Source organism: Ixodes scapularis, unplaced genomic scaffold, assembly GCF_016920785.2.
Source record: "Ixodes scapularis isolate PalLabHiFi unplaced genomic scaffold, ASM1692078v2 PGA_scaffold7__128_contigs__length_106722199, whole genome shotgun sequence".
Taxonomy (NCBI): Eukaryota; Metazoa; Arthropoda; class Arachnida; order Ixodida; family Ixodidae; genus Ixodes; species Ixodes scapularis.
The window spans coordinates 94,828,885-94,836,964 of NW_024609882.1; the positions used below are offsets into that span (position 1 = coordinate 94,828,885).

General features: G+C 41.4%; 1 long non-coding RNA gene across 1 annotated transcript; it reads right to left on the reverse strand.

Annotated features, from left to right (window-relative positions):
- Nucleotides 1-592: 592 nt before the first annotated feature.
- On the reverse strand, nucleotides 593-7,250 carry LOC120840228. Its single transcript, XR_005715490.2, has 3 exons — nucleotides 7,181-7,250; nucleotides 3,833-4,029; nucleotides 593-678 (listed from the first exon to the last, which is right to left on the reverse strand). It is a non-coding gene; the product is annotated as an uncharacterized LOC120840228 (long non-coding RNA).
- Nucleotides 7,251-8,080: the final 830 nt, after the last annotated feature.

Here is an 8,080-nt window from a genome sequence, read left to right on the forward strand (position 1 = left end):
TCCTAGCTCCTTGCTTTATTTGATGTAGGAATTGACATGTGAGCACAACTACTCTCACATGACATCACTCGGATGGTTAGTTTCAGTATAGTCAATTTATTCGCAGGCACGAAAATCAGTTACAAAATTTTATACCAAACTTAACAGCATGCCACGATGTCAAGGCGTCCGAAACACACTTTCTAGAAAAGTTTAAAATCGTTGTCCCTTTAAGATTTATGGGCATAAATAATCCCACCCCCCCCCCCCCAAGATAAGAGTCATGGAATATTTATGAAATTAACTTAACATCATCACTCTCTTTAACCATTTTCAAGAAGATTGGAGATATTGCCATCTATTCACTGAACTACCAGGAGCTTCCACCCATAGAGATGCACAGGATGGGACCCGCATGTTAGTTTGAATTATTCACAAGTTTAAATTAAGAGAGGTTGAATTAACGAGATTCGACTGTAGATGTTTTCTGAAGCTGTCATTTGGACAAGAAATAACCAATAGTGAAACCTACCGAGCAACCGGGTCATTATATTTTTTCAGTTCATCGAAGGGCTCCTTGCGCCCTTTTGACCCTTTCCAAATGCAACGTCCAGCCACATCGTTGTGGACAAGGCAGGTCAGCAAGGCCCGCGTGTCGGCATTTTTGTCGGTGCCTCCCTTCTGGCTGTAGTAGTCTACCTGGGAATGTCAAAAAAGACAAGTGAAGCATTAACAGTAGGCTCCCCCCCCCCCCCCTACATATACTAGGTAGAAAATTGTGGATATGTTATGGCACCATATATTTAACCTTATGTGAGCAATAGAAAAAAATTCTAGAGCCCTTCCACTTGGAAGGGCTCTAGAATTTTTAGATGGAGGACCAGCCAAGCTGCTGTCTTTACGACGTCTAGGACGATGCCTAGAGGGCGACGTCTCAAGAACAGGGTCTCGGACGACTTCTATAACCTCGAAAATGATGCTTAAGACGACCTCAAGGACGACTTCTAGGGTGACCTCAAGGACGATGCCTAGAGATGATAGCAAGGGATCAGGACCTTACTATCAAAAAATGGCAAGGAAGGCCGACTCACGCTGGTTGCCCCCTCTTTTTATTTTTATTCATTCATACTTGACTCCTCTTCGTTTTTTATTTATTCATACTTACCAGGACCAATGGGGAGCTTTCTGTTGGCAGGTGAGGACACATTTTTTCCCAGACCCTAGAGCCTATAACAGCTCCGCTGTAAAAACTGGTGACCATATAAAGTTGCCAGTGGCCTGTGCACACAATAGGGGGTATTCACTGCCGGCCATAGCAGAGTGCTCAGTTGTTAGAAGGTAAGCTTCCACAGCACTTTTGCGACATGCATTCGACACTATCAAGATTGCTTGTCTTCGCACCCTATAGATGTGGACTCATTCTGAGCATGCATTGGCAAGAGTGCATGAATATGGCGTTAAGTAAATATCTCCTATAGTGGACGCATGAACACAACAACATTGGCACAATGCATAGAATACTTAGATCAAAACAAGTGAGACAGTTTGTGTCGCACAAACAACTTGGAAGCTTTTCTAAACGTGGGAGAGAACTTGCCCCACTGCACAGTTGAACTGTTTTGTAAAGGAATTTCTCGTGGACTCTTGCAAAACAGATCGAGACATTCAACGCAGTGTGGGACATTGCACACATGGCAGATGAGCTTGACTCTGGCTTTTTTAGAGCTGTGGGAATGCCAACGGCACTTTTCTTGTCTCAGTGAAGCGGGATATTGGTTTGCGCCCGGTAACTGGAGCTGTGCTTGCACTCAATATACTAACATCCTGGGGAAGACCAATGTTTAAATACAGTGTTCCTCATGATCTATACTCTTTTTTATCAAGCTACATACAAGCGTCAAATCAGATTATAAAAACATTAACCACAACATGCAAGCACTGCCAAGCCTAGACATGTCGCCAGTGAGTATACTTCAATTATGGCAATCTATAACTAAAGTTCCGTGTTCTTGGAATTCCTTTCTTTAAATTTGGGGGTACTCTTTTTATGAGTTTCTTCATTCCTACAGATTCAGTGCTTTTTCGGTACATTGGTTTTGACTTATATAAATTTACACAGAAACATTGAATCTGAGAGAAAAATTAAACCCTGAAAAAAAAGATGCCCCTAAATTCAAGTAAAAAATAAACTCCGAAAACACAGAATTCTATCTATAACTAGGGGTGGGACCTGCGAACTTTCACTAGAGTTCGAAGAAGTTTGACTTCTGGACAGTGTTGCCCCACTTCTACACGAATATTTCGAATTTTGGGAAACAAATAATTTAGAAAGTAGCTTGTTTTATATTTTATAAAATGGTTACCAATGTTTACACCATATAAAAGCGAAAATATGTGCTGTTAATGCTTTCCTTAGTTATCTGAACCAGTGATGCCAATACACGCAACAAATACTGCACTTCTCCTCCACCAGGTGGAGTCCACTGTTTTTTTTTAAGTTCTGTGCATGCGCACAAAAGTTGAACTTCAAACTTTTGTCGGACATTAAGTGGAAAGTTTGAAAAATTCGAACTTGGTTGAACTCGAACCTGGGCAGGTTCACGACATCCCCTTCTATAACTAGAATTCAATGTTTTCGGTGTTTTTTTTTTTTTTTTTGAATTGGGGTGTTTTTTTTTACAAGTTAATTTTTTTTCCTACAGGTTCAGTGTTTTTTTGTAAATTGGTTACACAATTTACACAAAAAACACCGAAACTGTAGCTAAGAACTAAACGCAGCAAAAATATACCCCAAATTTTGAGGAAAAAAAAAACACAGAAAACACTGAACCCTATCTATAACACTGGCTAATATGACTGATTTTGGAATAAAAAATCTCCATAATATTTTTGTATTTACTAAGTGAAAGAATCATGACCTCTAATTCTAATAGGCAAGTTTTTTTCCAGGATGAAGCATCAAAAAAGGGGATAGCTTGAGATGGCAAACACAAAAAGAGACGTGAACTAGAATAAACATTTTTTTAACCTGGCACACATTTCATACCTTGACAGGGAACCGAGATTGTAATAAATGACCGCTTTTCTCCCCGTTTAAAATAAACTATGGAAACAAAACGAAAATTGCTTGAAATAAATGCAAGCAAGAGAGATACAAAAAAGATGGTGACAGCCGCATTGTCATTGACACATTCAGAAATGATTATGTTGAGCATTCTGGAGACTACACATATCCCGTTCCGTGGTATTCGCTGCTCCATTTTTCAGAACACCTTCCCCAGTGTTCTCATGCAGAAAGTACTTCACTTTTAACGCTCCGTAGAGAGAAGTTAGACACCACCCCGTAGACAGGAGTTAAACACCACCATCGTAGTAAAGTGTGATCAATTCAGGTAAACAGCAGCGGCTCATAACATGTGACCAACAGAGAAACCACGATGGTAAAAGTGAGCCGTGATGCACTGTCCCATGATACGCTTCAAAAATAATGGCAGGAGTAAATGCAGAGTGAACTGCTCTGAACCTGACAAAATAAAGTTAATGGGGGATAAAGTTTGATTGCCGGTGACCGTTGAAAGGTAAGAAATCAAATAAAAAGTTTGAGTGATGGAGCTTGTGAAGTTAACCTAAAAAAAAAACATGTAAAAAAAGCAAGAAACGTCATAATCATTTCATGCAGAAATGTAGAAATGCTGGAGTGCCTACTGTGCTGAATACCTTCGAATTTATAAACATAATAAACTGGGCCAAACGTTTACTCAAAGCCCTGCTTTATGACTAACCAGTGTATCGTTCTCTCTTGAAAACACGCACAGAAAATCCCGTATGTGTAAAAATTATTCAACAACAATACCATGTGCTGAAGCTTGTCTCTTGCTTCAAGGTGCACGTTCAAGGCCCTCAGGTCATCCAGGCTGTTGACGGGCAGGGAAGGGCAGTCGTCGGGCAAATAAACCACTTTCACGAGGCTCTTGTTGCCCAGCTGTTACCTTAAACTGTTCGCCTGCGCCAGCAGGTCCGCTTGATTGTGCAAGACGCAATCCCGGAAAGCTGCAGAAAACGCAGTTTGGCAAGTCTATTAATACTTTGATTCACTAGGCACCCAAGGGAATATGAGTAACTTTTCTACCAAGAACACAGCAATGTAGAATCTGCCAAAAGACCGTATGATGTCCTCTACAAAACTGTCCCTTACAAGATACTAAAAGTGTATTAAAGGAGACTTTCCTAAAAATACCTCTGACACGCCAAAAAAATAATATTTTTTTCCATGCTGGGCGTTGAAATGACATGTCAGGACATTACGAAAACGTTGTTTCACTTTAGAGGTGCGTAAATTTTTTTTATAAAAAATAAAAATACGAGGCCCACTTCTAAGTTCCCGCCAGTGCACCGTGGCGTAACAGTGTACCGCAAGGTGTCGGGGCGGTCAGAAGGGAGGCATCGCCGGAAGTCACGCGAGTTGTATCTCTCCTCGTGCTTACCGCGAGCGCGTGTAATATTTTTTCAATTTTTTTTTTTGTTATTCTCCACACCTCCACGAGCGATCCAAGCAGACAAGGTTTTTTTTATTTGCTTTTCATCGCTTAATGTTGCTGTAAATGTAGAAGAAGAGGAGTCAGTGAATTGACGTGGTCAACTACAATGCCTAGAAGGTGCAGTGTGAGCGACTGTCCCGGTATTTCAGCAACTGAAGAAGATATCACACTGCATGCATTTCCGAGAGACGGCAGCCACCTTCAGCCTGGAGAGTATACAATGATTCGACGACCTCGGTGTCCGAACCTTCAGCAATGCAACGGGGCGTGTCATACACTAGCAATCCTAATTTCTGCGAGCGTTCTAAAATTTTTTTTTAACACTCGATAGCTTGTTTTGTGCCCCTTGAGCTCTGTATCATTGGACTGGCAGCACGCAATCCTACACTGGCTTGTACTCGCAACGCTTTCATCATTGACCTCCATCACGTCGATCCACTGACCCTTCGTCCTCACTTTTTTACAGCATGCAAACTAACCAATGGGGTAGCGATAAAGTGCTATTGGAACTGAAACTTCGTTTTCTACAATCGCTCGTACAAGGAGCAGAAAAAAAAGTCTTAGGCACGGTCCCGGACAGCACGAGGGGTGAAACTCACGCGACTTCCTACGAACCCACTTTTAGTGACGTAGGTCGATGCCTCCCTTCTGACCGCCCCGACACCTTGCGGTACACTATTACGCCACAGTGCACTGGCGGGAACTTTAATTGGGCCTCATATTTTAATTTTTTATAAAAAAAAACCTACGCAACTCTATAGTGAAACAATTTTTTTGTAATGTCCTGACATGCCATTTCAACGCCTAGCATGAATTTTTTTTTTTTGCATGTCAGAGGCTCTTTAAGCATCAATGTCATTATAGTAGGCGACTAAAAAGAGTTAGAATAGGGTCCCGTATTTTCGGTCTTAGCAATCAATCCTGAAAATTAAGCACCAAGGCAGTTATTTTGGAGTGGGGGAGAACAAAAGAAACCAAATTACATATTAAGTCACAGAATTCAACAATTTTTTAACTTAAGCAGTTGTTTTACTTCCATCATGGTTTGCGGCAAGCCCTGTAAGTCACAAGTTATCTGCCATTTTCTGGATTATGACGAGTGTACCTAATCATGCAGTTTTCGGTGGCGTTGGCATTCTTTATGACTAGGCCATCTCACTGAACACCGTTTTTTTCTTTATCCAACAGAAGGCCTTAGGTAAACGGTCACAATCATCGTTATTTTTATAAATTGACTTAAGAACTAAACTGTATGGTGGCCAATCCCCCTATTGTGCCACTTCTTGGCAAGGAGAAACTATGCTGTGCTGTCCCACCTTTTTCACTCTAGCCAAATAGATGCAAATTTCGGTTACCCACCAAACGCAAAATTTGTTTTGCATTCAGTATCATCTAGGAAGACCAGACACCAAATATTATGATTTAATTACATCTATATATATATATATATATATTTAAAAGTACCAGCAAACTTTGAAAGGAGCCAACTTGCTGACATCCGCCACCTCTAGCGGGCGACATGAGGTGCAATCAATACCGCAGCAAATACTAAGGTGTTTGAGCAGCCTCCATTGAGCCAGGACCTCACAAGCATTGCCGCGCTTTGTATGTTTTACTTCTTGGAGAGAGGTCCACAAATGATGTCGTGAACTTCGCTCAAAAGTGTCCACATGCAATAGAAGAGTGCACAAGCACAGCTTCGATCGGCACTAAACATGTGCAACTTCACATGATCCTCCTGAGAATCAGACGACCAATCGTACCGCATGGTTTGCAATGTCTCCGACATCACGAAACCCATGCTGCCTTTCGCAGCCATAGTTCCTGTTCCGGTATCTGCTATATTGAAAGCAATATTGCTGAAACAATTTGCCACATCTAGCAAAACAGAGAACGTGGGGCTGTTTATTAGTACGTTTTGAAGTGGAATCACTCATAACCCCAAATTTTTGGATTTGAGCAAAGTGGCCCTTTAAGGCAAAGGCATTAAACATGCTTCCCCCGGAGAGCATGTGGCTTTCAAGCATCCCTGCTTTGAGGAACCGTTGGCATGCCTGCCCCCAGCTATCAAGTTGAAGGCAGCAATGGCTCTGCCAGCTTTGCCTTGACCCTCAGCTAGTGTATACTACACCCTATGTTTGAACTCTGCTAACATAGGTCATGTCTCAGCTTCAAAGTGAGCAAAACAACTGTTGTATACGATAAGACGAATTCATGAAAAATTATAACAAACTGGGCTACGTGGTCCTTTGTCAAGCTCAAAGACTTCATACTTCACATACAAAGGAATTTGAATTTCTTTACTTTTTCGGGCATTAACCTCGAGAAAGTCTCAAACCGTCAAACTCAAATGCCGAAAGCATTAATATCAAATTCGAATCTTGGAAGAGTTAAATGTTAAAACTTTGCAAAGCGAACCTCAGGAAAGTTAGGAAATTTCTATACCTTTCGACTTGATACTAGTGAGTTATGCAACATCTCTATTTCATGTTTTATATTTATGTGTTTCAGCCTGAAGCACAGTTGGTGACTGGGCTCTAGAAATTGTTCAGGAGCATAAAGCAATGTCTTTCAATAAGCTAGACAACAACATACCAAAGGGTGCAAGATAATGGTCGCATTTGGTCACATCGAGGTTGAAGATGATCTAAATAATTTCTCACCAACATGGCTATTTTTCTGGGATGTCAACATCTCCTGTACAGACCTCAACATCTCCTGCTGCACCCTCATCATGTCTATGAGTTTGGCCGGGTCATGAAGTGGGCGGGCTAGAAATAAACTAAAATTAGACAAGACCATTTTAATATAATTTTATCACTTACCCAATCCTTGGGGAGGCATGAGGCCATTCTGAAATGAAAGCTCTGTCCCTAGCTGTTCTGGGTTGTTCCAAGCTGCTGCAAGTGATCACCAGGAGTTGCGCGTCAGTGTAGCACATTCCAGAACACAAAGAAATGCTATTTTGATTTCTCAACTTAGTTGCCAAGATGTAAAAAAACTAGTTATCAAGCAATTGGATTTCTAAAGTGGGGCCCACAGACTTGCCACCATTTTTACACATGCAAACTTATTTGGCAGAAGGGAAGGATGTTGTTCACGTGCCTTTGGTAGCTTTAAAATGATTTAAAAAGTTCTCTCATCATGTGGGTAAAATTTGGCAGCTCTTCATTATAAGCCAAGGACAAGTGCAAAATATCCCAGAATCATGGTGTGCTAGAAAGCATTTGAAAATAATGTCATTTTCCTCTACCAAAAAGCATGTACACAAGAACATGATGGCATGGCATCACACAACGGTGCCCCATGCACGTGCAGATGGCACCAGCATGAGCAGTATGCACATGAAAGTGGCTTTGGAAGGTTTGCAATTGCATGTGCTTGCTGGCACAAGCAAAAAAAATGGTGGTGGCCAGTTGCCCTGCTTGCGACTGTCTATAGGTCAGAGTACAGCAGAACACCGGTAATACATTTTTCCTGGGACTGCGGTGAAAGAAATGTATGGTCGGGGAGAACATACCCGGGAATGTATCAATCTGGTCCTACTCTACCACACACCAATT